This window comes from Microtus oregoni, unplaced genomic scaffold (assembly GCF_018167655.1).
Source record: "Microtus oregoni isolate MIOR12 unplaced genomic scaffold, Mior012 000050F_003, whole genome shotgun sequence".
Classification (NCBI taxonomy): domain Eukaryota; kingdom Metazoa; phylum Chordata; class Mammalia; order Rodentia; family Cricetidae; genus Microtus; species Microtus oregoni.
Window position 1 is genome coordinate 899590 of NW_024543227.1, and position 27003 is coordinate 926592.

At 41.2% G+C, this 27003-nt stretch overlaps 2 long non-coding RNA genes and 1 other non-coding gene across 3 annotated transcripts; all 3 read right to left on the reverse strand.

Annotated features, from left to right (window-relative positions):
* Positions 1 to 8065: 8065 nt before the first annotated feature.
* On the reverse strand, positions 8066 to 9648 carry LOC121436817. The gene is made up of 3 exons (XR_005972833.1): positions 9505 to 9648; positions 8613 to 8749; positions 8066 to 8124 (listed from the first exon to the last, which is right to left on the reverse strand). It is a non-coding gene; the product is annotated as an uncharacterized LOC121436817 (long non-coding RNA).
* A 2042-nt stretch (positions 9649 to 11690) lies between these two features.
* Positions 11691 to 18735, reverse strand: LOC121436786. Its single transcript, XR_005972790.1, has 4 exons — positions 18713 to 18735; positions 15359 to 15396; positions 14435 to 14541; positions 11691 to 11749 (listed from the first exon to the last, which is right to left on the reverse strand). It is a non-coding gene; the product is annotated as an uncharacterized LOC121436786 (long non-coding RNA).
* A 491-nt stretch (positions 18736 to 19226) lies between these two features.
* Positions 19227 to 19298, reverse strand: Trnaa-ugc. Its single transcript has one exon. It is a non-coding gene; the product is annotated as a tRNA-Ala (tRNA).
* Between the last annotated feature and the right edge of the window lie 7705 nt (positions 19299 to 27003).

A 27003-nucleotide genomic window follows, 5' to 3' on the forward strand; every position in this document is an offset into this window, starting at 1 on the left:
CCCCTAAGGCACAGGGCTGTCTGCAGGGAAATCTCCTGAGAGTGAGCTATCTGAGTAGAGTCCCAGCCGCCATTTTCTGTGCGCCTTGCTGTATGTGGTGGTGAGGAAGTCACTTCCCCATTTAGGGGATGGTAATCTTTAATGTGTCTGCCAGGGACACACAGGGCTCTGCCTAACATCCAGTGAAAAGAGGATGGTTTCCCATGACAGAACTAAGTTGAAACTTTCCCACAGTGAATGGAATGATAATAGTCCTGATATCTACTTTGTGTGTTTAGTGCAGAGTCTCAGAGCAGCCCAGCCCAGCCTGGGACTCTTCCCCTTCCTCCCTCAGCCTTCAGAGTGCTGCTGGTCTTCCCAGCTTAGCACACTGCTCCAGCTCAAGTATTCATTTTAATGTAAACACGTTCTTAATGCTACTGTTTTCTTCTCGGCCCAGTAACATTTTCATTCCATTTCTACATGTATATGGTTGAATTCCCACGAAATAAGTAATTTTATCATTGATTTCCCTGCAAAAAATTATTTTATAATGATCCACATCTCTTGAAAAACCATGTACTCTAAGATTGTTTTCCTAAGAAATTTCACATTTTCTGAGATATTATTGGTTTTTGTTTGGTTTTCATTTTGAGGCAGGGCCTCTCTATGCTATTCAGGCTGTTCTGAAACTTCTTTGCAGTAATGATCCTGTAACCCCAGTGTTCAAATAGCTGGAAGTGCACGCATTTGCCACATAATGCGAATGAAAACTGTTCTCATTATTGCCTGGCATTTGAGCATTTTTCTTTAATGTTTCACAGCAATTATTTTAATTTGTAAATGATTTTAAGGCAAAGAATGTGCATAACTTAATAATAATTATGTTGTGTATATTTGTGTGTGTATTTACACATTAATGCACGTGCCTACAAAGGTCAGGAGAGGTCATACCTTCCTGGAGCTGAGGTACGGTCCATCACGGATTTTGGAAATGGATGCTGGAAACAGACCTTGCGTCCTCAGCAAGAATAGAATGCACTCTTAACCACTGAACATCTCTCCAGCAAGACTGTAGACTGTTAAAGTCCATTAGCCATTATAATGTTCATATTTTAAATTCCACTGTGTTTTCCCCTTGGTTCAATGACCTGGAGCTGATTCTTCTTTTTTCTTGTTTAGATTTATTTTTACTTTTAATTATGTCTGTCTGTCTGTCTGTCTGTCTGTCTGTCTGTCGTATGCACATGATGGGCAGAGGCATTGACTCCTGATGGAGCTGGAGTTAAAGGCAGTTGTGAGCTATCTGCCATGGGTGCTGGGACCCATACGCTCATAAACAGTAATGACTCTCACATCTCTTTCCTCCTGCCTCTACGTCTTGAGTGCTGGTATTACAGGTGAGGGTGAACATGCCCAGAGGGTCAAAGAACACAGAGCAATTTCCATTCTAGGCAATCATTCTGCCTCGAGAGCTATGTCGCCAGTCCCCATACTGTGGCTTTTTAAATTCACCAGTGATTTCTTTTCATGGTATAGCATTCTCATTGAACAGCTACCAGAAAAATCAAGAATATAGCTGGGAATGTCCTGCACTGCCAGGGGAGCCATACCAGTGTCTAGGGACCACTTTTAAAAATCCCCACATGTGCTCCCACCACAGTTTTGAAGAGCTTCGGACAGGGCCACAGATGCTGGGCAGATCTATGTGCTGCAGCATCCTCGAGTCCAGCCTCTGGCAAGGACATCCTGTTCCCGAGAGCAAGTCTCCTGAGAGCAAACCTACCTTACATGCCCAGCTTCCTCAAAGGTCAGCAACAAGGGACTGGAGGCTGCTGTTGTACTCTCTGTGGTTGTGTGTGCAGAACAATGACCCAGACCCTGCAGAAGAATCACAAAACAGGAAAAAGGTTGGTCAAAGAATCAGACACATCCTTAAGCTCAGTGCTGAAGACATAAAAAAAGAAAATTTGGAAATATAGCATAGTGTGTGGATATAGAAATGACGGAGAAAGAAGAACAGGATTTCCCTTGCACGGAGATGTGAGTGTGGGTGTCGTGATGTGGGGCTGTGCCTCCCTAGGAGTATGGGGACAATGATGAAGGGATCCCAGACATATCTGAGAAGCCGGATTCTGTGTTTGGATATCTGTACAGCAGTGGTTCTCAGCCTTCCTAATGCTGTGACATGACTCTTAATACAGTCCCTCATGTGTGGTGATCCCAACCAGAAAATTATTTCTGTTGCTACTTCATTGCTGTAAAGTTGTTACAGGTAAGAATCATAATGGAAATAGTTTGGGGGATAGACGTTTGGGGGGGGGATAGATAGTTTGGGGGATAGAGGTCACAAGTCACAGGCTGAGAACCACTGTTCTAGAGTCAGAGAGATGTGGAACCTTCCTAGGCCCAGCAACTTTGCTTCCCTGAGCCTGGATGTGCTGGACCCATTTTCCAAACACAGGCTGGGCATATCTGTGAGGCACGAAACAGAGTGAGCTGTGCTTACCACTCTGAATTGAGAGCATTAGAATGCTCACTCATTGATTTTATGGGCCTTTAGTTACAACATCTGCTCTAAATGCCAGTCAGAAGTTCCTGCATATGTGACAGACTAATGTTGATGTATGCAATTGGAATTACAGGCTGGCCTTGCACTCAGACATCATACTGCTCTGTCTCGTGAGTCCTGGGATTAAATGTGTGTGCCACGCCCACCTGTCAAAAATACGCATTTCTAAAGGCAGTAGTCTCCTGGAGAAAGAATAGGGACAAGCAGGAGCTGCAGCACCTAGAGACTGATTTCACTTTGACTCTGCCTAAAGCCTACTCGCTTCATCCGTAAAACTGCCAAGAGCAGTACATGCTGTAGAACAACCACTTTCAAAAATACTTTAAACGTTAGGTTTGCTTTTCGTTAGACAAATGTTAGATTCTTATTCTTTTGGAAATTCTTCTACAGTTAGTTTTACTTAGAAAAGTTTACATCTGAAAATTATTCATCAGCTGACACGTTGTTAAATTACTAAGTTTTACAACAACTAGTTTGGGTATTCAAACTACCCTGTGTCAAATACACGTGGAACAACTGATGTCAGTAAACGGAAGCACTGTGTCTCCAAGTGGTCAGACAAATCCAGAGATGTTAGAGCAACGTCTCCACAAGGAAAATGCACAGCGCATACAGGTGCTATCTGCCTTCTCCCAGACAAGGCTGCACAGGGCAGCTCTCACGCTGATCACTGCAGCATGGCTTCATCCCTCTTTCAATCCACTTCCATCCCTCCCCTGTCTTCTGAACCATCTCCACTGTCTCCACACACTCCCTCATCCCGCCCTCCCCAGGCCTTTCTCTGTGCAGTGCCAAGTCACCTTCCACCAAAAGGAATCAAATCATGTCAATTCCATAACTCACCTTCCACACTGATCATATAATCCAAATGTCATAGTCAGCTGAAAACGGCACACATCTTCCTTTCTACCCTATCCCCAAGCAGTGTCCACATTGTCTTCAAGGCTCTGGCCACTGGCCTTGTCCCCTGCTCTTAGATCCACTGTTCTCCATGGGGGCAAGCACGCCCATAACATGGCTTATGCATGGCCTTGCTTCTTTTTGCCATTCAGGACTCAGATCACATGCTAACTTCTGAAAACTTTAGGGGGTAACATCACGTACCACAATCTCCATCACAACTATTTCCTGTCCCCTTTATGATCTTTAAAGCGCCAATAATACATGGAATTGCTCTGATTACTGATTTCTTCTGCTTACTGACAGTTTGCCTATCTAACACAAAATACAGGAACCCGTGCTAGTCTTCACAGTGCAGGAACAAGGTGCTCACAAAAGAGGCCAGTATGTGAATATCTGGATAAATATATATGAAGGAATTGATGCGTATTTGACATGCCATGTAACACACTGGTATTTACGGGAGTAGCAAGAGAACACGGTATGGAATTAAGCAGTCTGTGACTCCATATCCTAGAAGACAGAATAACAAACACAGTAGCAATACTTTTTAACGTGGACAGCCATCAGAAAGAAGTGGCTATGCCACACCACACTTCACAGGGTTTGATTCGGTGTCTAGTGTGGACCCAGATTTCTACCATTTTAATAAGCACTCCCTGCAAATGTGATGCAGAAATGCATGACCCATTCAGGAAATGGTCTGAAGGGATGGCTTCCATTTCAGTCCTGGTCATTTAAAGGAACCCATGCAGACTTCTGTCATCTGGGGAGTCTATGAATGCCATTGTTCCACAGTGTGCTGCTCTTGCTGCTACCCTGCTGCAACAGGATGTGTTCCTACAAGGCATCGCAGATCCGCTGCAGGTCACATGGATGGGAAGAGAAAAGGAAATGACTCACCTGGTGAGTCCCACATGATCTTGTCACTCTTGCTCAGGTAACAGGCTGACAAGACCACACCACACTTGGTTCTTCTCCAGGAGCTGGATTTGCATGGAGAGTTCACTGTTTTCTCCCCTGTTCTACTAGAAGGCAGAGTAAGGGGAGAGAAATCTCATGGGGAGGGGAAGAAGGCGATGAGAACGCTCATGCACTCTACTGTACTGAATATAGGGATGGAGTAGTCTGTCTGCATCCAGTCAAGTCAAAGATGTGCAGTGACATCTTCCTCTTCTTTGTTCATCTCACAGACCCTTCCTATACACACCCATGTACACATCACACACACACACACACACACACACACACACACACACACACTCACACTGGTGGCACTGATGACTCACATACTGGAAACAAGGGCTCATGTCAGCTTCTTGTCAACCTTCTGCGTGTTCTCTCTGCCTTCCTGTTGTTCTTATCATAGAAGAGACCTGATATTGACAGAAAGAGGAGACAAAGTGTCACTGACAGCTAGCATTTGGTGATTACTGTCTTCTGGGGGTGGTCAGATAATCCAGAATTCTAGACAGATAACAAGTGAAGAGCAGGTCCACTTGAATGTGTGTCCTTGCACGGGCATGTTATGGGATAATTTAAGCATCACAGTATATAATGATGACAAAGTGGTACTCCTTTAAAAAATGGGTGTTTCTGAGTGGACACAAACGCATGAGTAAATCCATTAATAAACAAAAGATAAAAGGGAAACTTTACTCAAAGACAAGCAATGCTTGTATACTAGTAACTGCACAGGGAAGTAGGTATCAGAGCAACACTTAGCAGGCGTCATGGTAATAATCCATATGGCAAGACCCATCCATAAAACACCCCCTCTGTAAACAGTCTACAGCAGACACTGCTAAAATCTGCATGACTGGATGGGAAAACAAGAGGGAAAACACACGAGTACTAACCTTGACCCTTTTGTGTTGGCAAAAATATTATTAGATATTTTGAAAAAAGTTACCTACTTATTCTACATAATACAAATCTTTCTGGAGTTACACATACATACCTAACTCTTCACATGTATCCCCTTCTTTCTCTCCACTGTGATCTCAACACCTACCTGATGGAGCTGGCTGGGAGGTGAAGGAGTATCTCTATGATTCCAAAGATTCCATTTGGGCAAACATTAGACCTGTGGCTGCCTTAGAAAATTTCCCCCAAACTGGGTGTTGGACATTTGTTTCTTTTCTCATAATTAACTTGCAACTTCAAAATACTGAAATTGAAACATAAGCAAATATATGTTTTCAAAGACATTTTCATCATAGAGAAAGAAACCTGACATTTCAACCTAAAAGAGAGCTTTTGTTAAAATCTACCCACAGACATTTGACCACAGTGAAATGTGTGGAAGCTGTAATTTAAAATCCCTGTCACTGGAGATAGCATCAGGAAATATGAAATAATTAGAAAAACTCTGCCCGCTTCTCTGTTGTGCCTAGACACTGAATGGGACAAATCATTGCTGAGAGTAAAGATGTATAGATTCGTCGACTGTGGCGATATTTTGTTTCTTCCATGACAATAAAGCTTGCCTGAGAATCAGTGTGTGCAGATAGCCACTAGTTAGCCAGAGAGGACAGGCAGTGTTGGAACTCACCTTTCCCAACACTCAGGAGGTACAGGCAAATGGATCTCTGCGAGTTCAAGGCCACCCTGGGATACACTAGATTGATCCAGTCTAAAACAGAAAGAGAGTCAGGCACTGGTGGCTCACACTTTTCTTCCCAGGGTTTGTTGAAGAGAGGAATATAAGGTGGGAGGAGATAGGAGATCCAGGCATTCAGTCTGAGGTCTTGTAGAGACAGGATGCTCCATTTGGTCTGAGGATTTCATAGAGGAAAGAACTGGAAGCTGGCTGCTTTGCTGTTCTGATCTTATAGATTCAACCTCGTAATATCTGACTCCAGATTTTATTATTAAGACCAATTAGAATTCACTCTGCAATCACCTTCATGCAATGGAAGATACAGGTGTCTGTTCTCCTCAAAAAGACCTATAGATCCAGTGCAATACCAACAGAAATCTAACAGACTTTTCATAAACTAATGGGCTTATCCTGAAACTCATAGTGAATATGAAAAACCAGAGCATGAAAACACCTTCAAAAGGAAAAATCTTGGAGGATGAACACATGACTTCCAGACTCCTTATAAACCTAGAGAAATGAAGACAGCGTGCCTGATTGGTAATGACAATAAGACAGAAAAGAATATGAAGGGGACAGAAGAGTCACACACGTGTGAGGGGACACCTTTAGCAAAGACACAAAGACACTTCAATGAAGCAGGAATATGCTGGTCACCGAGGTTTTTTGGGACTCCCTGTAGTGGTAGGGAGGAGCAGCCCAGCATCGTGACCTTCAGCCTGAGGATCACCCTGTCCTTTGATGACCTTGACCCTGGTAAACTGGGTCTAGGCTGCAGAAAAAACTTTCAGAAAAAGCCAGGATGAAGCAAAGGTTGTGAGCTTATTAATCCTGTGGATAGAAGCTCACACAGAATAAGGATGGCTCATGCATGACGGCCTCAGTGAGGACTAGAGAGAGACACTTGAGATTAGGTGTCAGTACAAAGGGTGTGTGAGGAGGGCAGAAGAGTGAGAAATGTGAAGATTTTTATGGCTCTCAGAGTTACATTGTTTTAAAATTACATGTAAGAATACTTTGAGTCTTTAAATGGGTTCTGTTTTCCCATTAGGAAAAATATACAATATGTTATTAAAAAGTCAAAAATAAAAAAATAATCTTTTGAAATGTTCTTATCGCTTTTAAAATTTCTTTTAGTAAATTAAATTTAAGGTTAATATGTGATTTTACAAGTATTCTTGTCCTAAGTAAGCACAATTAATTAATTTATTTATATTTGTTGAATGTTTTTCCATAGGGAAGTTTGTGCACCACATGAGTGAGTACCTACTGCTCACAGAGGGAACCAGAGTTTGAGATGTCTTGGAACTGGAGTTACAAACAGTGTCAACCATTGGGTAGGTGCTGGGTATCAACTCTGGATCCTCTGGAAGACATTCAGAAATATAAAAGAATGAACCCTATCTTCAGACCCCAGTTTGTTTGTTTTTATTTTTAAACTTACTTTGAGATGTTTTTAGGAATAGTTGCATCATATCTGTAGGTAATTTTGGCTCTATCAGTTGGGCTGAGGCTTCTTGAATGTCCTAAAAATGTAAAAATGATCACAGGATGAGGGGCTATGTATTCCCTCTCATATCCCCTTCAATGCCCTGTCTTCTGTCTTATTTTGGGACAAGCAGACCTCCCCATGCACAAATATAAATATAGACAAGTTGTTTATCTCAGGATACAAAAGTCAACCCAAAACAAACAAAGGATCTACACAGGACTAGAGACATCTCCGAGGTTAAGAGTGCCTTTGGCTATTGCAGATGACCTGACTTCAGTTTCCAGCACCCATATGGTGGCCGACAGATGCCTATAACTCCAGAGCCAGGGGAACTGACAGTCTTTTCTAGTCTCTGTGGACATCGGCACTCAAATGCGCATATCGTACACACAGACATACAGGCAGACACTCAGTACATAGTGAAAAGAAATCTAAAAGATAATTGATCAAGAATACAACCTAGAGCCTGGAGAGATGGCTCAGTGGTCAAGAGCTCTTCCAAAGATCCTGAGTTCAATTCCCGGCAACCACATGGTGGCTCACAACCATCTGTAAAGAGGTCTGGTGCCCTCTTCTGGCCTGCAGACATGCACACAGAATATTGTATACATAATAAATAAATAAATATTTTTTTGAAAAGAATACAACCTAAACATGAATCGTGTAGGAGAAAACGAATGAATTACAGACTAACTTCTTAGATATAACAAACCTCCTTTCATTAAATGAACAACTGGATTGTTAAGAACTCCATAAAGTGAGAAAATGTCCACTCTTCCAAATATATGTTAGTAACATATTTTTCCTGCCTGGGAAAATGAATGTGGGAACTTGTGTATCAGGTGACAGTCTTACTGTTTCCAGATTTCCCAAACCTCAAAAAGAGCCAGTAAGAAAATAGACATTTCAGAAAATAAAAGTTGGCCAGAAGGGTGAGTAGATGCTCCACTAAGAGAAACATACAGCCGCAACATGCTTAACACTTAGGGAAGAGAGACAGGTGACTCTGAGGGGACTCTTGACACACCCATAAAATACTCAGAAATAAAGACTTGTCATACAAAGACCTGGCAGGTTGTGGAGGATGAAACTCTCATACCCACTGCTGGTGGCCATGGAAAACAGGACAGAGACTTGGAAAAGTATTTCCCAATTTCTTGATATGTTAATTGTCATCTGACCATCACATTCCCAAATATATAACCTGGAGGAAGAGGACATATTTTCTTTTAATGACTTATTTATTTCAGTTCACACCAGCTTTATATAAAAGACACTGAAATTGAAAACAACCTAAACAACAGGCTACAGGTAAATGACTCATTTCCCAAGACTGTCATGGCAGCTCCCAACTGTAACTCCAGTGCCAAGGGATCCAATACCCTCTCTTTGCATCCATGGGCACCAGGCATGCATGTGCTCTTCATACCTATATGTAGGCAAACATATATACATATAAAATAAAAATAAATTATAAAATTTTCTGTGTAGCTATACATTGCTACACCATTTAATATTAAGAATGAACAATTATCATAGGCAACAAAATAGATAAATTTAAACATATATTCAAGATGAATGAAGGCCAGATGTCTCTAAACTCTGGTTCTATTCTAATACATTCCAGCATATATATTAATTTGTCTATAATATCAGATTGTTTTTTTTTTTGAGACAGGGTTTCTCTGTGGTTTTGGAGCCTGTCCTGGAACCAGCTCTGTAGACCAGGCTGGTCTCGAACTCACAGAGATCCGCCTGCCTCTGCCTCCCGAGTGCTGGTATAATATCAGATTGTTGTAATTTCCTGCAGACAGGGTAGGGCAGTGGTTGGGAGTGAAAACCTAACTAACATAGAAATGAAACTTTATGGATTGGTAAATAATAATGAAACTTTTACCTACCTGAGTATAAGAAGATGTCTATTGTCATTATGGGGAAAAGTAGAAAAATAGTAATTACGTTTAATATTTGATGACTTGGACTGCAGAGATGGCCCCATGGTTAAGAGGACTTGCTGCTCTTACAGAAGACCCGGACTGGGTTCTCAGCACTCACTTGCTGGCCCACAATGGACTGCATATCTGTTTCTAGGGGAGCAACACCCGTTTCTGTCCAAAGCAGCACACCCTAATCCTGAAACCAGAGCAAAAGAAACATACACTGACCCTGAGACTAGAATCAGTTCACTGGCCCTGAAACCAGAGTCCAACGTTTAAAAAAGGCCAGTGAAATAAACACATTTGCCCCTGAAACCAAAGCTACAGAAACACACTCTTCCACTTACCAATTCGGCAAAACAAACTAACCAATATCTCAGCATTAAACCAACCAATCCCTGAGCAGGAAAACCAGCAGATCATTGAGCATGAAACCACCCTGTACCTGTTCAGTTGGGAGCTGCCTTTCCCACTTTTGCAGGGTCAGCCACCTCCTGGACTCTTCCCTCCCAGTGAATCTCTTGAATGAGGCTTGGGTGAGACCTTCTTTGCCTAAGAAGAACAGAGAAGCAATGACTTCAACTGGAGACGAGTGGAGGAGAGGGGAGCAGAACTGGAAAAGCTTCTCCTAGCAGAGTAGAGTTGTTACTCTTCTGAGGATCTGAGCAGAGCTGTAACAACTTGGCTAGGGAAACCCTCCCCTACCAGAGCAGAGCTGTTAATTTGGGAAAAGCTTTCCCTGAAGCAGGGCTGTGAGCTTCTAAGTTTAAGGTGAATTTGTGGTATTCCTTGGCTCCTGACTGCCAGGATCCCTTTCCATCTGAGCAGCAATGCTTACAATATACACACAATTTTTAAAACATTGCAGTCATTGGGTGCCGGGAAGATATCCCCAGGCTGCCTGACACCATTCTGTTCAGGCAGGTGCCACACACCCACAGGCAAGCCTGCATTGTCAAAGCCTGGGCTAGGGAAGACATTCACAGGTTGACCCGCTACTTCCAGGAAGCCATTATGGTGAGCAAAATGTGTGGTGGAGAAATGGGAGAGAAAGAGCAACAGAACTAGCTATGATAAACGGTGCAATGAAGGATGTGAAGGCAGTGAGGAACAGACTGAGGAACAACCTAAATACCTTCAAGCTCAGGAACATGGATTCAAAACAAACTTCTTACCCAGACCCAGAAAAACAAATGTAATATGTACTCTCTCATGAGTGACTTTTGGATAAAAAGCAAAGAAAAACCAGCCTACTTTCCACAACCCCAGACAACCTAGACAAGAAAGAGAGACATTGCTGGTCTACATAGGAAGGAGAAAAAGACAAGAATTCCTGAGAAAACTGGCCATGGGGGGGGGGGTCAAAGGAGAGGAGGAAGGGGAGAGTATAGGAAGGTAGGAAAGCAGAGCTAAATGTATAGCTCAATAAAAGCAATAAAAACCAAACTTCTTAGATATAACAAACCTCTTTTTATAAGTTGAGAAGCTTGTTGTTAGGACGTCCATCAAGTGTCAGCTGTATGCTCTTCCACGTAATGGTTGATAAATGAAGACAATGCCCTGATGGGGAATACAAGTTTGAAAACCATGCACCAGATTAAGGAATCCTTGTATCTAGGATACAGAACATCTCACAGACATCATTAAGGTAAGTGCTACCTATGGCTTTTCATGTAATAGAATAGAGATGATTCTAAGTGACCAAGAGTATTGATTTCATAATAAATGTAAATGTATATGAATACATCAAGCAAAGAAAAATACTCTTCAGGTTACCTGTTAAGATAAAATCTTAACACCAAAACATGGACGCCTGGTAGTCCAATGACCCGCGGACAAAAGGGGGGTCTTGGGGGGCAGGGCGGGGACAAGTAGAACACAGGACACCATGCCAACAAGCTGAAGGTGCACGTGCTCCCTTTCGGGGGTCCTTGAGGCCTGCCCGGTTGGCAGACACTCACCTCTCTGGGTGGGTAGCCTTAATGTAGGAGCAGAAAACTGTTCCTGAGCAAAGAACCTTTCAGAAAACGCAGGCTTTGGGGGGAGGCCGTGTGTAAGAAAGACAGCCCTGCAGAAGGAGCTGGGGGAGGGGGGTTTGTGCTCTTTTCCTGGACAATCTGCCCCTGGATAGCACACACTCACCCGTCCAGATGGAACTCCTCAGCACATAAACAGGGTCGCCTGGTAGCCCAATGATCCTAGACCAGGATGGAGGGGGGAGGACTTTGGACTTTCCACAGGGCAGGGAACACTGACTGCTCTTCAGACTGGAGAGGGAGGGGGAGAGGAGTGGGTGGAGGGGGAGAGGAGTGGGAGGAGGTAGAGGGAAATGGGAGGCAGGGAGGAGGCGGAAATTTTTTTCAATAAAAAATAAAAAATAAAATAAAATAAAACATAATTGACAGAAAAAAAGATAAAATCTTAAAATACTGACTTTTAAGCACATATCCCTTAAATGTTACACTGAACACTTAGAAATGAACAAAAAATAATAGCCAATTACAAATAAAAGGTAACCTGAGATAAAAATTCTGATATTTGAGAAATGCTTAAAAGAATATGCAATTAAGAGATATTTTTGAAACCCACAATAATTCTATGGGCTCAACTTTAGTGGCAAAATGTTACTTTTTCAAGAAATATACCAATAATGTGGCATTTTTTTGAGGAATGTGATGGCTAATCTTGGTTGTCACTAAGACTACATCTGAAATCAACTAAAACTCAAGTATCTGGACTCTCCTGTGAGAGATTTTCTTGATTGGATCATGTGAGGTGAGAATATTCACCCTAATCATCATCTCTGTTGGAAGTCCACATCAAAGGACGTGGAAGAGGAAAGCTTTTATTTTTGCTTGCTCTCATTCTTATCAGCAATGTCATCTACCCTGCTTCTGAGGCATCCCTTTGTTGGAGTTAGAACCTACATTTTTGGGACTCCAATAGTGACTGAAGAAAAGTAGCAGGTCCCTAAGAATCCTCTAGATCTCCAGTGCCAAACTGGGACTGCTGAGACATCCAGTCTTGTTGACTGAACAACTACCATTTATGGCTTTTCTGCCAGACAGAGCCATTGTTGGTTTTGGGAGGCACATTCTACCAATTATATTCCTTTAGATCAGTGGTTCTCAACCTTTGAGTTTGACCCCTTTCACAGGGATCAGATAAGACTATAAATAAACACAGATATTTACATTGTGGTCCATAAAAATAGCAAAATTACAGTTATGAGTAGCAATTAAATAATTTTGTAGTCGTAGGTCATCACAATATGACAAACCGGATTAAAGGATCACAACATTGGGAAGACTGAGAACCACTGCTTTAGTGAGATCTGAGTAATGCAATGGATAAGGAAAAGCTCAGGAACAATAGTAGATTGGAACACACTGTTTTCGATGCAACAATAATCATATGGGAAATAATACATTGAAAAGATTTATGAAAGCTAATTTTCCTGTAGCTCTATGGACTTCTGAAACTTGATAGAAGACAACCTACCCACTCTCCAGACGAATATGGAACATTCGCCAACACTAACTCCACATGAGACTGTTAAATTTGTACACAAATGCATGTATGGATTAAAATGTTGCAATTTGCAGGTAGTTCAATTGGTAAAAGAAAGGCACATATACTTATGCCTGCCTGCTGAGTTCAATTCCCAAGACCCATGAGGTGGAAGGAGAGAACCAATCATCACAAACTGGTTTTGGGAGGCACATATGTATCTAGGCACTGATGCACTGAAAGGCCTCTTTCACAGCAATAGAAACCACGGCTTAGCAGAAAAGACAAAAATATTCCAAGAATGGTGACCTCTATGCATCCATTAATGTAGGAGAAGACCCAAGTTTTCCAGAAGGTCTGTAAAACAATGCAGACTAAGTAAGGATAAAAGACCCAAGTTTTCTCTCAGATATCGAATCTAGAGTTGAATTCGTTTGTGAGTGTGGCTGTGTGTGGTCATGCTTGCAGGTCATAAAACTAGAAAACAGACCATGAGGAGACGAACAGGAGCTTAAAAGAGGAAGGAAAAGAGAGGGCAGTGAAATATGTGGGCCATGAAAACAGAAGATGCAACAACTTGTAGATGAAAGCACAAAGGAAAAAATCTATTTCTAAAACAATGTTGAGTAAACCAGGAAGCATATGAACCCAAGATACATGAAATGATTGATATAGTCAAACTTCAGAAAAGAAAAAAGAAAAAACCTTGAGATCATGTTGAAGGAATTCTGTTTCTGGTAGACAAAAAGAGAGCCACGTAATTATAATGAGGCATGCAGTCCAAGGGATAAAGCACACTATTTATTATAGTGCTGAATAAAAGCAATTATCAAACCTGAATCTCTATGTCTACATAAATTATTCTGCTGGATTATCTTGGGGATAAAAAACCATCATCAAAAGTAAACGTAATTGTTTATCAATATGAGACATGCTGCTAAAAAGGGCTAAAGGAAATTTCTAAAACAAACAAATCTTAGAGGAATCAGAAATATCTGGAAGAAAGAAGAAGAATATCAATGCAGAATATGATTAAAATATATACGTTTCCTTTTCCTTTTAATATCTCTCAGTTCTGTGTGATGTTTGAAGCAAAAAGTATAAGTGATGTGATGTGGTCCTCTATAGACACAGAGTAAATGTATTGTAGATTCTGTTCTTACAATGGTGATTGTGAAGGAACTATAATTGCAGTAACATCAAATAGGGTTAGACTTGAAGGCAATCACGATATCTGAGTAGCACTAACACCGACCAGAGAGATCTGGGATAGCTGATGTAACATACTCACTTCACAGTGCCTTGATCCTTCCATCCAACTGAGATGACAAGGCATTTAGGCACATGGGATCACATTTCACCTCAAAGAGCTGCTAATGAACAGAACATGAGGTATTGTTATCATATTGAATGGTTAAGGATGGGTAAGGGAACTAACTCACCCTTAATGTCCCAACGTTCTGCTCAGTCTGGCAGACATCACAGCACACTGGGTTCTTCCTTAAAACTCCTGCTTCTGGGTTGCAAAGATTAAACCCTTTACTTTACACTAGAAGGTAGCAGAAGGGAAAAGAAAACTCATGAAGTAGAGGAAACCAGGATGAGGAAGCACATAAATCCCAGGGGATGGAATGATGGTGCCTTGTCTGTGCAGACGACATCAATGGAAGGTACACAATGATGTTTTTCCTCCTCCCAGGTCATCTCACCACCCTGGGCATATACAGTGATAACTGTGACTGCAGACACATACTGGGAATGTGAGCTTGTGCATTTCCCATTCCCGTGGCAAGAACTCCCCCTCTCTGTGTGCACTCAGGCCCCTACTTTCATGCCACAGCCTTCCATGGGCAGCACAAAGGGGGCAAGGGAAATCCGCCAACCACATAAATACACAGGTTTTGTTTTCTCTCCATTCAGGCCCTGAAAATTATTCTTTGAGGTGGGCATCATTACTTCCTTTCCACACAGGGGCTCAGAGAGCGCAATGCTTAGACCCAGGAAATTCTCCAGAGGCACCAGATGAACACTGATGCCAACTTAAATGGATTCCTCTGGCCAATATTGGGACAAATGGAGCATGGAAATAGAGAACGGCAATAGAGAGGAGAACAGTTTGGGAAAATGGGTGTTGAGCCATACTGATATAGGTCAGCACATGAGTAAAGAAATATGGAGATAAGTAAGCAGTATACTACACACCAGGTCATCATTGAAGAGGACCAGGAGAATTATAACACATAACCTATCACAGCAGTAAGTGATTAACTAACTTTCACAATATATATCCAGGGACATATCTGCACAAGCATGAGCATATACACAACACACACTAACAAATGTCAATGTAAACACACAGCTCTCACCTCAAAGGAAGAGGAGAGTTCATTCTGGAGTCAAATATCTGTGAGTAAACATGAGTGAGACAGGTTTATGTTAGTACAAATTACATGTTACAATGTGGAAACAGTTTCATGAAGTTTTTATAATAATAGAATGAAGAAACTATAGACTCTCTTTAAGTACATGGGTGATAATATTAAGTAGACTATTATGGAAAAGCAGAGAAACCACAGCTACAGGCACTAGCTGCTATGTGATGACACGCAGTCGTTTGACTGGTAGAAACTTAAAGCTTTGATAAGGAGACATATTCTGATATTTTAAATGTCAGGTCCAACGTCATCACTTAGTAACAAGGTGTTAGGTAAGTCCAACACAGGGGGCCCAAGGAGTGGCTACTCATGGGCTCAAGAGAACACAAAGGAAATTGTAATTAGGCCCTGGGACTGCGACTTCCACCATCTCCATATCACTGCAGGTCTAAGAGTCAATCAACCAGGCTTTGCAGACCAGCCTCTGCCAAGGAATTCCTGTACACACACACACACACACACACACACACACACACACACACACACACACGACACCTCATTCTCACTCTCCTAGCTCCCTGGTGTTTACTGAGAGCTCAAGGGGTACAACCACATTACAACAGATTCATCTCTGACCACACACAGGATGGTGAGAGCTACTAAATTATGTGGTCTGAATGAGATTCCTGTGACGATGGCCATGGACTTGTCTCTGGGACATTTCTCTCATTTGTTTCAGACTGTCAATAATAACCTGTAAATGCCGATACGAAAATAGGGACATGCTGCATTACACATCAAATATAGTTTGCATCATGAAATAATCCATGCTTGCAACAAAAAAATATCCTTTGTAAGTTTCATTGACACTTGTTTCCTGACAGTTTACAGAAGATTTAATAATTTGTTCACAGAAAAAACAATACGTATCAATTTGTTTAAAAAATAATAGCAGTTATAGATGAATCAAAAAGTACAAATATTTGTGCATTATCCCGACAGATAGATCCATAGTGCTGGTAGGCCGAGAGATTTCCAAACATTGCTGAATTGGAGACAACCTGTCTTAATAAAGGACAACTATGTTCACGGCTCAAACAATTCATTATTAGTAAGATGTCTGTTGATTCAAAACTGAGCTACAGATTCGATGCACTAACAATAAAATAGCACTTATTCTTTTTAAAAATTGAGTGGATAACTCTAAACATTGTAGACTAAATATATAGCTTGTGTAAACCTTAGAAACAGACAAATGTTAGAGAACAGCATTGCCTGATAGGAGACCTCTGTGTGAACCTACAGTAATTGGACCAGCATGCTATTGAATCAAAGTTGGCAAGAAAAAGTCCAAAACCAACATTCCACGCTCACATCCACACATTTACAGACCACTGCCTATATCGAGTCAACATTTTTCCTGTGTCTGATGCTGGCATCAAGCTTGTGTGTAGTGCGTGTAGTGTGTGCTGAGAAGAACTGACCATACTCCTGCTGCAGCCTCCCAGGCACTGGGATTACTGGCATATGTACCATGATTGGATAATTGGAGAACTGATGTTTCACAAATAAACAAGGCAATTTGATGCAGAAAGATGGCCTTTCAGGAAGCAATACTGAGGTAAGTGTATATCCAAACCCACAAATATAAACTAGGACCTACATCGTATCATATGTGAAGACCATTCAAAATAAATTACAGATGTAAAAATATAAAAATCAGCCTATAAATGTCCAACAGAAAACAAGAAGAAAATCCCTGTCACTGGGTTCCAGGAAAAGATTTCGCAGACAAGACACCGAATAAAAACCGTAATTGAAGAACTAGAGAAGGTGGGATCTTACAATTGAAAATCTCCTGCTCTTCCAAAGACATGGATGAGAATTGAGATGATAAGTCTGAGGCTAGGAGAAAAGTTAGAAATACATATATCTGATAAAGCATTTCTATGAAACATACGGAAAACCTCATATGTCAGTCAGAAAGTAGTCATTGAGACCCGTGAAATATTTCAGGTGTGCTTTTCTTTTTTTTTTTTTTTTTTTTTTTTTTTTATTTTTTTTAAATTTATTTATTTATTAAGGATTTCTGCCTCGTCCCCACAACCTCTTCCCATTTCCCTCCCCCTCCCCCGATCAATTCCCCCTCCCTCATCTGCTCGAAGAGCAATCAGGGTTCCCTGACCTGTGGGAAGCCCAAGGACTGCCCACCTCTATCCAGGTCTCGTAAGGTGAGCATCCAAACTGCCTAGGCTCCCACAAAGCCAGTACGTGCAGTAGGATCAAAAACCCACTGCAATTGTTCTTGAATTCTCAGTATTCCTCATTGTCCGCTATGTTCAGCTAGTCCGGATTTATCCCATGTTTTTTCAGACCTAGGCCAGCTGGCCTTGGTGAGATCCAGGTGTGCTTTTCAAGGGGGTGTTGATAGGATTGCCCCCTTTATAGAGATTCATTAGAGATATTAAGGCCATAAGCAGTGTCTTAGGGATTCTGAGGAGAGATCAGGGCCACCTGGCAGGGCGGGCCCAAGGAAATGGAAATTAAAATGCCAGACCGGTGCCAAGCACAAAGTGTCCCACACCTGCAACCCCTTCACGAGGCAGCCAAGGCAGGAGAATCACTGAGAGTTCTGAGCCAGGGTAGGACACAGTGAAATGCTGTCTCAAATCCAAACAAAACCGCAGATTACTAAAAAGAAAATCCTCTAACCAAGTGAGTCTTTTACCACTCATCTGAGACATGTAGGGTAATTATTGACTAGCATTTAGGCTTTCCCTCTTAAATCTCACCGGTCCTATGGGCTAGCAATCTCATGGCCTTTTCACAGAGAGGGACATGTACAGACAGGTCTGGGGAAGAAGGGGGTAGTGGAGAGGAAGGTGCTCGCTGGTCATCCAGTGGTAAATAAAGCTGGGAATAAATAGCTGAATATTAACTCATTCAAATAATATTAAAACTGTTCAAAGAGAAAACAATTGCTTTCTTTTCTGTTTGCCCAGAGATCTGACTGACTGCAACTTGGAAAGACAGCCCTGCTATCTCACTTATCTCTTACATCTCACCGATCCATGGGCGAACAATCTCAAGCACAGAGTAGGAAGTCGGGATCACAGAGTGCTCATTTGGCCTCATCTCCCTCCTGTTCACTCTCCCACAATTCCCCTCCTGGACAATGGCTCCAGCACAGCCCTGTACAGAACAGCACAGGAGGAGGCAGAATGGTCGCAAGTCTCTCTCCTTCCGGAGAAACACAGGTTGCAAACCCCGAGGTAGGAGTGGTCCTACTTGTGTCTGGAATCCCTGCATCTGCCTCCAAACCCTCAGAAAGATTCTGGTGCTCACCTCCGGGAATCCATAAGCTCAACTCAGTCCAAACACCAGGAACTGAATGCTCCTTTCCAGGACATCGTCCGGTCGCCATTTGAAAAGAGTCGCCATAATGACCCCGGTTTCTATGACAACCGCAATGCTGCCTCCCCCTTAGTAACCAGGAATGGCTCCGCCCAGCCCTCCCTTACTTCCTCTCAAAGGAAGAACTCTTCACCCTTGTTTTCACCCAAGAAAGCATACCCATTAGAGAAACTGTCCCCACTACGAATGCAGAGCTTTTCTTTTTTTTCCGCTCTGTGAACAAAGCATATCCCTAAAAGCCCGACCACATTGTACTCACCAGACCATGGTGGTATCTATGGAAATGTCGTCACAAAGATGAACATTGCTGTCACGGTGACAAACGAGCAATTTCATTCCAATAATTAGCTATGCATATATGACCTCATCACGGGAATTTAAAGTCTGGGACACCTTGTACAGAAACATCCTGAAAAAGAACAGTCAAAGGTTAAAAGAACTGCTTTGGAGATGCCGGGGATCGAACCCGGGGCCTCACATATGCAAAACATGTGCTCTACCTCTGAGCTACATCCCCACACCTGGTAACAGCTTCATCAAAGCCCTTGTGAAGTTAGAGGAACCGAGCCAACGTTCAGAGTCTCTGCAAGGGTCTGCATCAGGTCCTTTGAGCATACTGGATTCCAGGTTGAGTTTAGTGCTTTGATAGGATTCTTGGGACTTTTGTTGCATGAGAAAACAATCTATTTTCAGTCAAAGGAAAAATAATAACAATAAAAATAATAACAACAACAAAAATAACAACAAACCTTATGCTCTTTAAAGCAAAGTAACCTAACAATGAATGATACTTTGAAGTACTCAGTCCCATCAATTTTACTTCAACTTTACCTTGCAGGTGGTTCAACATGCCAGTATCATGCGGAATTAATAATTATATGTTGCTGATATGCGGTCATATCTGAGAGTATGAGTAGCTTCCTGAAACCCTCTCTAGCATACCTTCTTCCTCTTTTAAAGCACTAATTAGTTTCAGGGCTTGAAAGGCAGTTTTTATAATCTTGGTCAGGCTGCTCATTTTGTTTCTTAACGTTGCCAATACTGTCCATCACTCCATTTATGGCAATAACTAAATGTGCGGTAGCTATTGGTTCATAAAACCCTAAGGTACTGTCACTTTCTGCACGTTTATGTATCTCACCGCACGCTTTGTAAGTTTCAAAAATGAGAGGTTTTCTGAAATATGTCCTCCTTTTCACACATCATCTAGTATATGTCTCAATATACAAAATCATTAAATAAATATTGTATGTATGTTCAGATGAGTGAGAAAAGTGAGTATTTTTTAGAAAGAAAGCAATCTATCTTTTTTTTTCATTTACATGCTTATCCAAGTTTCTATTCCCTCTCCTCAGCCCATTCCCTCCACTTACCCCCCCTCCCAGCCCACCTTCATCCACTCCTCAGAGAGGGTAAGGCACATTGCCCAGAGGAAGAAGCAAGGCCTCCCCCACTATATCCAGGCTGAGCAAGGTATCCATCCAAAGACAATGGTTTCCAAAAAGTCAGCACCAGCAGCAGGGATAAATCCTGGTGTCACAACCAGTGGCCCTGCAGTCTGCCCCAGCCATAAACTGTCACCCACATTCAGAAGGTCCAGCTTGGTCCTATGCTGGTTCCTTCCTTGTCTGGCCAGAGTTGGTGAGCTCACAACTATTTCAGTGGGTGTCTTCATCATGGTCTTGACCTCTGCTCATATTCTCACTCCTCCCAGGTTTCAACTGGAAAAAATTAATAAAGAGTACCTGAGAAGATGCCAGACTATAGAAGACTGAGTCCACATAAGACATTGCTTAACCTCAACAATTATTGGAATACTACAAAGAATGATATTAAAACAGGCCTTTAATATATAACTTCTAGATAAAGACAAGGAGTAATGGCAAACAGGTGAGCGAGTGTGGTAGACCGAGAGCTACCTAAATTAAGTGAAGACAAAAGCAAAAAGAGAGGGATGGAGGGATGGAAACAAAAGGTAAATGAGGGCAACGGAAGAAGCAATAACATCTCAGTACTGACTGTGGTCTAGGTTTGAGATGTTGGTGGATAAGTACTGATACCCAAATGACCTAGAAGTAATAAAATATGAGTCAGTGTATCTCTGTGAGCCATGACCCTTTTGTGTTATCTTTCTTTCTGGGAATCATCCTTTCAATTTCATTCATAATAGATTTTCCCCGTAATCTATCCTGATTATAATTTTCCTTCCCTCTACTCCTCCCAGTTCTGCTCTACCTTCCCTTCTTTCAGGATCCATTCTGTTTCTATCTCTCAGTAGATAATAATATGCTTCTAAGAGATAACAGCAAAGTGCAACAAAATAAATTAGAATAAGACTTTAAATCACAATTATCAAATTGAAATTGGATGAGACAAATGAACAGGAGTAAAAGAGCCCACAAGAAGACCCAAGAATCAGAGACGCACTTCTTCACACACTCAACAGCCCCACAAAAATACAAATAAAAGTTCTCCTAAAATACTGAAAGAGATAATATACACATTGAAGACCTGGTGCAGACCCATGCCTGCCTCATGCTTGCTGCTTTGGTCTCTTTGAGTTTCTGTGAGTTGATTTAGATGGATTTGTACTCCATATGGTAATCAATCTACCTTAAATTCCAAATAAAGCACACTCGTTATATACTCCAAGGACACTTTACCCTACCACAAGGACACTTCTATGTGATAGTTGCATTTTATCTTATTCTAATTAATTTTGTTATTTTTTATCTCTTAGGAACTTATTGTTTTCTAATAAGAATCAGAAAGGAGGTGGATCTGGATGTTATGGGAGGAGGGGAGAAACTGGGGAGGTTAAAGGGAGAGGAAACTCTAATCAGAATATATTTAAAGAAAAATGTGTCTTTTAAACACAGGGCGAAAATAAGAAAAGTATCAGGATAACTATCATGATTTCATGCTTCTAACATAACCTTGCTGTACAACTGTCCCTGCACACAGGAAAGGCCTCCCTTCTCTCCTCGCTTTCACTCAAAGCAAAAGTCCTTCCTTAGAAGGCTACCAACTGAGAAGCAGAACTAAGATGACCTAGGTGGGGACTCAGACAATTGGCAGAACTCACTTTTGGAAATAAACTATCTCCTCTCAGGAATTTTTGCATTATAGCAGTGAGTGTAGGATCTACCGTGAAGACATAGCTAGGGATAAACAGTAGGACTGTGGAATATAAGGTAAGTCTTTTCAGAGGAATGTCTAAGATAGGCCATCCACCTATGACAGAAAACTGCAAGATTTTTCTCCAAAACATTGACTAAGCAGTCAAGCAACATTTGAAAACCGAACAACAACAAAAACAAACAAACAAAAAATGCCCAAAAGTTGTATAGCTGGGTCTTGAGGTAGACTGATTCCCAATCTGAGAAACCACCATACTGATTTCCAAAGTGGCTGTATAGGTTTTCACTCCCACCAGCAGTGGAGGAGTGTTCCCCTAACTCCATATCCTCTTCAACATAAGCTGTCCTCATAATTTTATCTTAGTCATTCTGACAGGTGTAAGATGGTATCCTAGAGTCATTTTAATTTATGTTTCCTTGTTGATTAAGGATGTTCAGCAATTCCTTAAATTTCTTTTGGCAATTTGAGATTGTCCTGTTGAGAATTATCTGTTTAGCTCTATACCCCATTTTTAAATTGGGGTATTTTGAGCCTCGTTTCTTCAGTTCTTTATATATTTTGGGGATCAGTCCTCTGTCAGATGTGGGATTGGTAAAGACCTTTTTCCATTCTGAAGGATGTCATTTAGTCTTATTGACTATGTCCTTTGCCTTACAGAAGCTTTTCAGTTTCAGGAGGTCTCTTTTATTGGTTGTTGTTCTCAGTGTCTGTGCTACTCCTGTTATATTTATGAAGCGGTCTCCTGTGCCAATGTGTTCAAGGATACTTCCCACCTTCTCCTCTATCAGGTTCAGAGCAACTGGATTTATGTTGAGGTCATTGATACATTGGGACTTGAGTTTTGTGTATGGCTGAAGATTTAGATCTATTTGTAATCTTTTACATGTTGACACCATTTATCCAGCACCATTTGTTAAAGATACTTCCATTTTCCATTGTATATTTTGACTTCCTTGTCAAAAATCAGGTGTTCACAGGTGTGTGAATTAATGTCAGCATCTTTATTTGATTCCATTGGTCCATGTGTCTGATTTTATGCCTACCAAATTGTCTTTTATTACTTTAGCTCTATGGTGAAGTTTTATGTCAGGGATGGTGATGCCTCTGGAAGTTCTTTTATTGTACAGGATTGTTTTAATTATTCTGAGGATTTTTTGTTTTTCCATATGAAGTTGAATATTTTTCTATAAGTCTGTGAGCAATTGTGTTTGGATTTTGATGGGTATTTCTTTGAATCTCTAGAATGTTTTTGGTAAGATTGCCATTTATATTATGTTGGTCCTACCTATGCAAGAGCATCCATGAGCGTGGGAGATCTTTCCATTTTCTGATATCTTCTTCAGTTTCTTTCTTTAATGTTGTAGGGCACCACTCTGTAATATGGAGTGAGCGGTGGGCTGCCTCCCCAGCACCCGGCTGCCCACATGGCTAGATTTACACCCCAAATAATTACACGGAAATTGTATTCTTTTAAATACTGCTTGGCCCATTAGCTCTAGGCTCTTATTGGCTAACTCTCACATCTAGATTAATCCATTTCTAATAATCTGTGTACCACCACAAGGTGGTACCTTACCGGTAAGATCTTAACCTGCATCCATGTTGGAGAGCACAGCTATGGCAACTGCCTGACTTGGCTTCTTTCTCCCAGCATTCTGTTCTGTTACTCCGCCTACCTAATTTCCTGTCCTATTAAAGGGCCAGGGCAGTTTCTTTCTTTAACCAATGAAATCAAGACAAAACAGAAGACTCTCCCACATCACTTTAGAGACTTAAAGTTCTTCTCATACAGGTGTTTCAATTGTTTAGTTATAGTTACCCCAAGAGAATTTATATTTGTGGCTTTTGCAAAAAGTGATGTCTCTGATTTCTTTTTTTTTAATTAATTAATTTATTTATTAAAGATTTCTGCCTCCTCCCCGCCACAGCTTCCCATTTCTCTCCCCCTCAACCAATCAAGTCACTTGTATATAGGATGGCTACTGATTGTTTTGAGTTGATCTTGCATCCTGCCACATTACTGAAGATGTGTATCACCTGTAGGAGTTCTCTGGTAGAGTTTTTGTGATCACTTATATTTCATCTCCAAATAATAAAAGTTTAACTTTTCTCCCTTTCCAATTTGTATCCCTTGAACTCCTTTTGTTGTCTTATTGCTCTAGCTAGGTCTTCAAATCCTATATTGAAAAGATATGGAGAGAGTGGACATCCTTGTCTTCTTCCTAATTTTAGTGGAATCACTTTGAGCTTCTCTCCGTGTAATTTGATGCTGGCTGTTGGCTTGCTGTAAATTGTTTTTATTGTGTTTAGATAGGTTCCTTGTATCCTGATCTCTTCAATACTTGTACTACAGATGGGACTCAAACTACCTCATATTCCACATATAGCACTTGGGGCATATACCCCAAGGACACTTCAACCTACCAGAAGGATAATAGCTATTCCATGTTCATTGCCACTCTATTCCCAATAGCCCAAAATTAGAAACAACCTAGATGTCTCACAATAGTATAAGGGATAAAGAAAATGCTGTACACTTATATAATAAAGTATTATTCTTATTTTAGAAAAACGACATCATGAAATTAGCAGGTTATTGGATGGTACTGGAAAAAAAATTCTGAGTGAGGTAACCTCGATTCAGAAAGACAAACATGGTATGTACTCACTTCTAAGTGGATATTAGATGTAAATCAAAGGGTAACCAGGCTGAGATCCAGAGCTCCAGAGAAGCTAGGTAACAAGGAAGCCCCAAGGAGGGATGCATGGATCGCCTTGGGAAGGGGAATTAGATGAAATCCCCTGGGTAAACTGGGGGTGAGGAGGTGGTGAAGGAGAGGCAATGGGGAAGGAGAACATGAGGGAACAGGATGGTCATAGAGAATGGAGTGGGAAAGCAATGAAAGAGGGAACTTGATAGAGAGAGTCACTATGGTTTTAGGGAGAAACCTGGTGCTAGGGAAATTCCCATGAATCCACAAGGATGAGCCCAGCTAAGATTCCTAGCAGTAGTGGAGAGGGTTCCTGAACCGGCCTTCCCCTATTATCAGATTGGTGACTACCCCAACTATCATTATAGAGGCTTCTCCAGTAATTGATGGACTCAGATGGGCCTTCTGTATGTGGAGAGATAGTTGTGAAGTTTGGACTATCTGAGGTAATACTGGCAGTGGGATCAGGATCTATCCTTGGTGCTCACCCTTGTTTGTTGGTGCCCATTCTCTGTGTTGAGATGTGATGCTATCCTTAATGCAGGGAAGAGGGACTTGGTCCCGTCCCAAATTAATGTGCCCTTACCCTTAGGAGGAGTAGAAGAGATGTGCGCTGCTGTGGGGAGGCATGGGGAGTGTGAGCAGAGGTGGGAGGGGGAACTGTGGTTGGAATGTAAAATGAAATTTTAAAAAACAAATTGATCAATTTAAAAAGCAATAGAACCCACCCCCCAAATCCTCTTAGTCAAGGCTGGTGGGCCATGCCTACAATCTCAGCACTTAGCACGTGGAGAAAATAGAATGCAAGACAAAATAATAAACATTATTCTTTTTATATGATAAATGAAATTCAAATATACAAGAATATTCCTTACATAAATATGATAATAATTCACCACTGTTGCAACACTCCATTTTATTGTTTTTATTGAGCTATACATTTTCTCTGCTCCATCTCTTCCTCCTCTCTCCCCTTCTACCTTCTCCTATGAACCCCACATTCCCAATTTACTCAGGAGATCTTATCTCTTTCACCTTCCTGTGTAGATTCATGTATGTTTCTTTAGGGTCGTTTGATTTATGTCTAAAAGCCACATATAAGTGAATACATATTATATTTTACTCACTGAGTCTGGGTGACCTCAATATGTTTTTTCTAGATCCATCCATTTTCCTACAAATTTCAAGATTCCATCATTTTGTACCAGATTTTCTTTATCCATTCTTCAATCTAGGTTGCATCTAGGTTGTTTCCACGTTCTGACTATGACAAATAATGCTTCTATGAACATAGTTGAGCACATGTCCTTGAGGAATGATTGAGCATTCTTTTCGTATATTCCCCAAAGTGGTATTGCTGGGTCTTGTGGTAGGTTGTTTCCTAATTTTCTGAAAAATCACCATACGGATTTCCAAAGCAGCTATATCAGTTTGCACTCCCACCAGCAATGGAGGAGTGTTCATTTTACCCCACATCTTCTCCAGCATAAGTTGTCATCAGTGTTTTTTATCTTGGCCATTCTTACAGGCATAAGATGGAATCTCAGAGTTGTTTTGATTTGCATTTCTATGATGACTAAGGATATTGAACATTTCCTTAAATGTCTTTCAGTCATTTTAGATTCCCCTGTTGACAGTTCTCTGTTTAGGTCTGTACCTTATTTTTTAGTGGATTATTTGTTCTTTTGATGACCAATTTCTTGAGTTCTTTGTATATTTTGGATATCAGCCCTCTGTCTGATGAAATATCAGAAGAATCAGCCACATAATTGTTGGGGGGAGTGAGCTGCTTGTTGTTTAACGGCTGCTTAGCCCCGAAATAATCACTCAGAAACTGTATTATTTAAATCGCTGCTTGGCCCATTAGCTCTAGCTTCTTATTGGCTAACTCTTACATCTTAATTTAACCCATCTTCATTAATCTGTGCATTACCACGAGGTCGTGGCCTACCAGCAAAGTTTCAGCACATCTGTCTCTAGCACCGGCTCCATGGCTTCTCCCTGACTTTCTATTTTCAGCATTCAGTCTAGCTTTCCCTGCCTTCCTAGGTTCTGTCTTGGTATAGCTCCAAAGTACTTTCTTTTTTCATTAATGGTTATCACAGCACACAGAGGGGACTCCCACATCACATAGTCAGACAATGGATAATTTTCTATAGATGCAAAATAGTCTTGCAGCATGTGGCAGAGATTTCACAAATTTCACAAAATCATGACTTCACTAGGTCTTCAAGTACTATATTCAACAGATACAGAGATTGTGGAAACCTTTTCTTATTTCTGATGTCATTGGAATCGCTTTGTGGTTCTCTTAATTTGATGTTGGCTGTTTCCTTGCTGTATATTGTTTTTCTTATGTTTAGATATGGC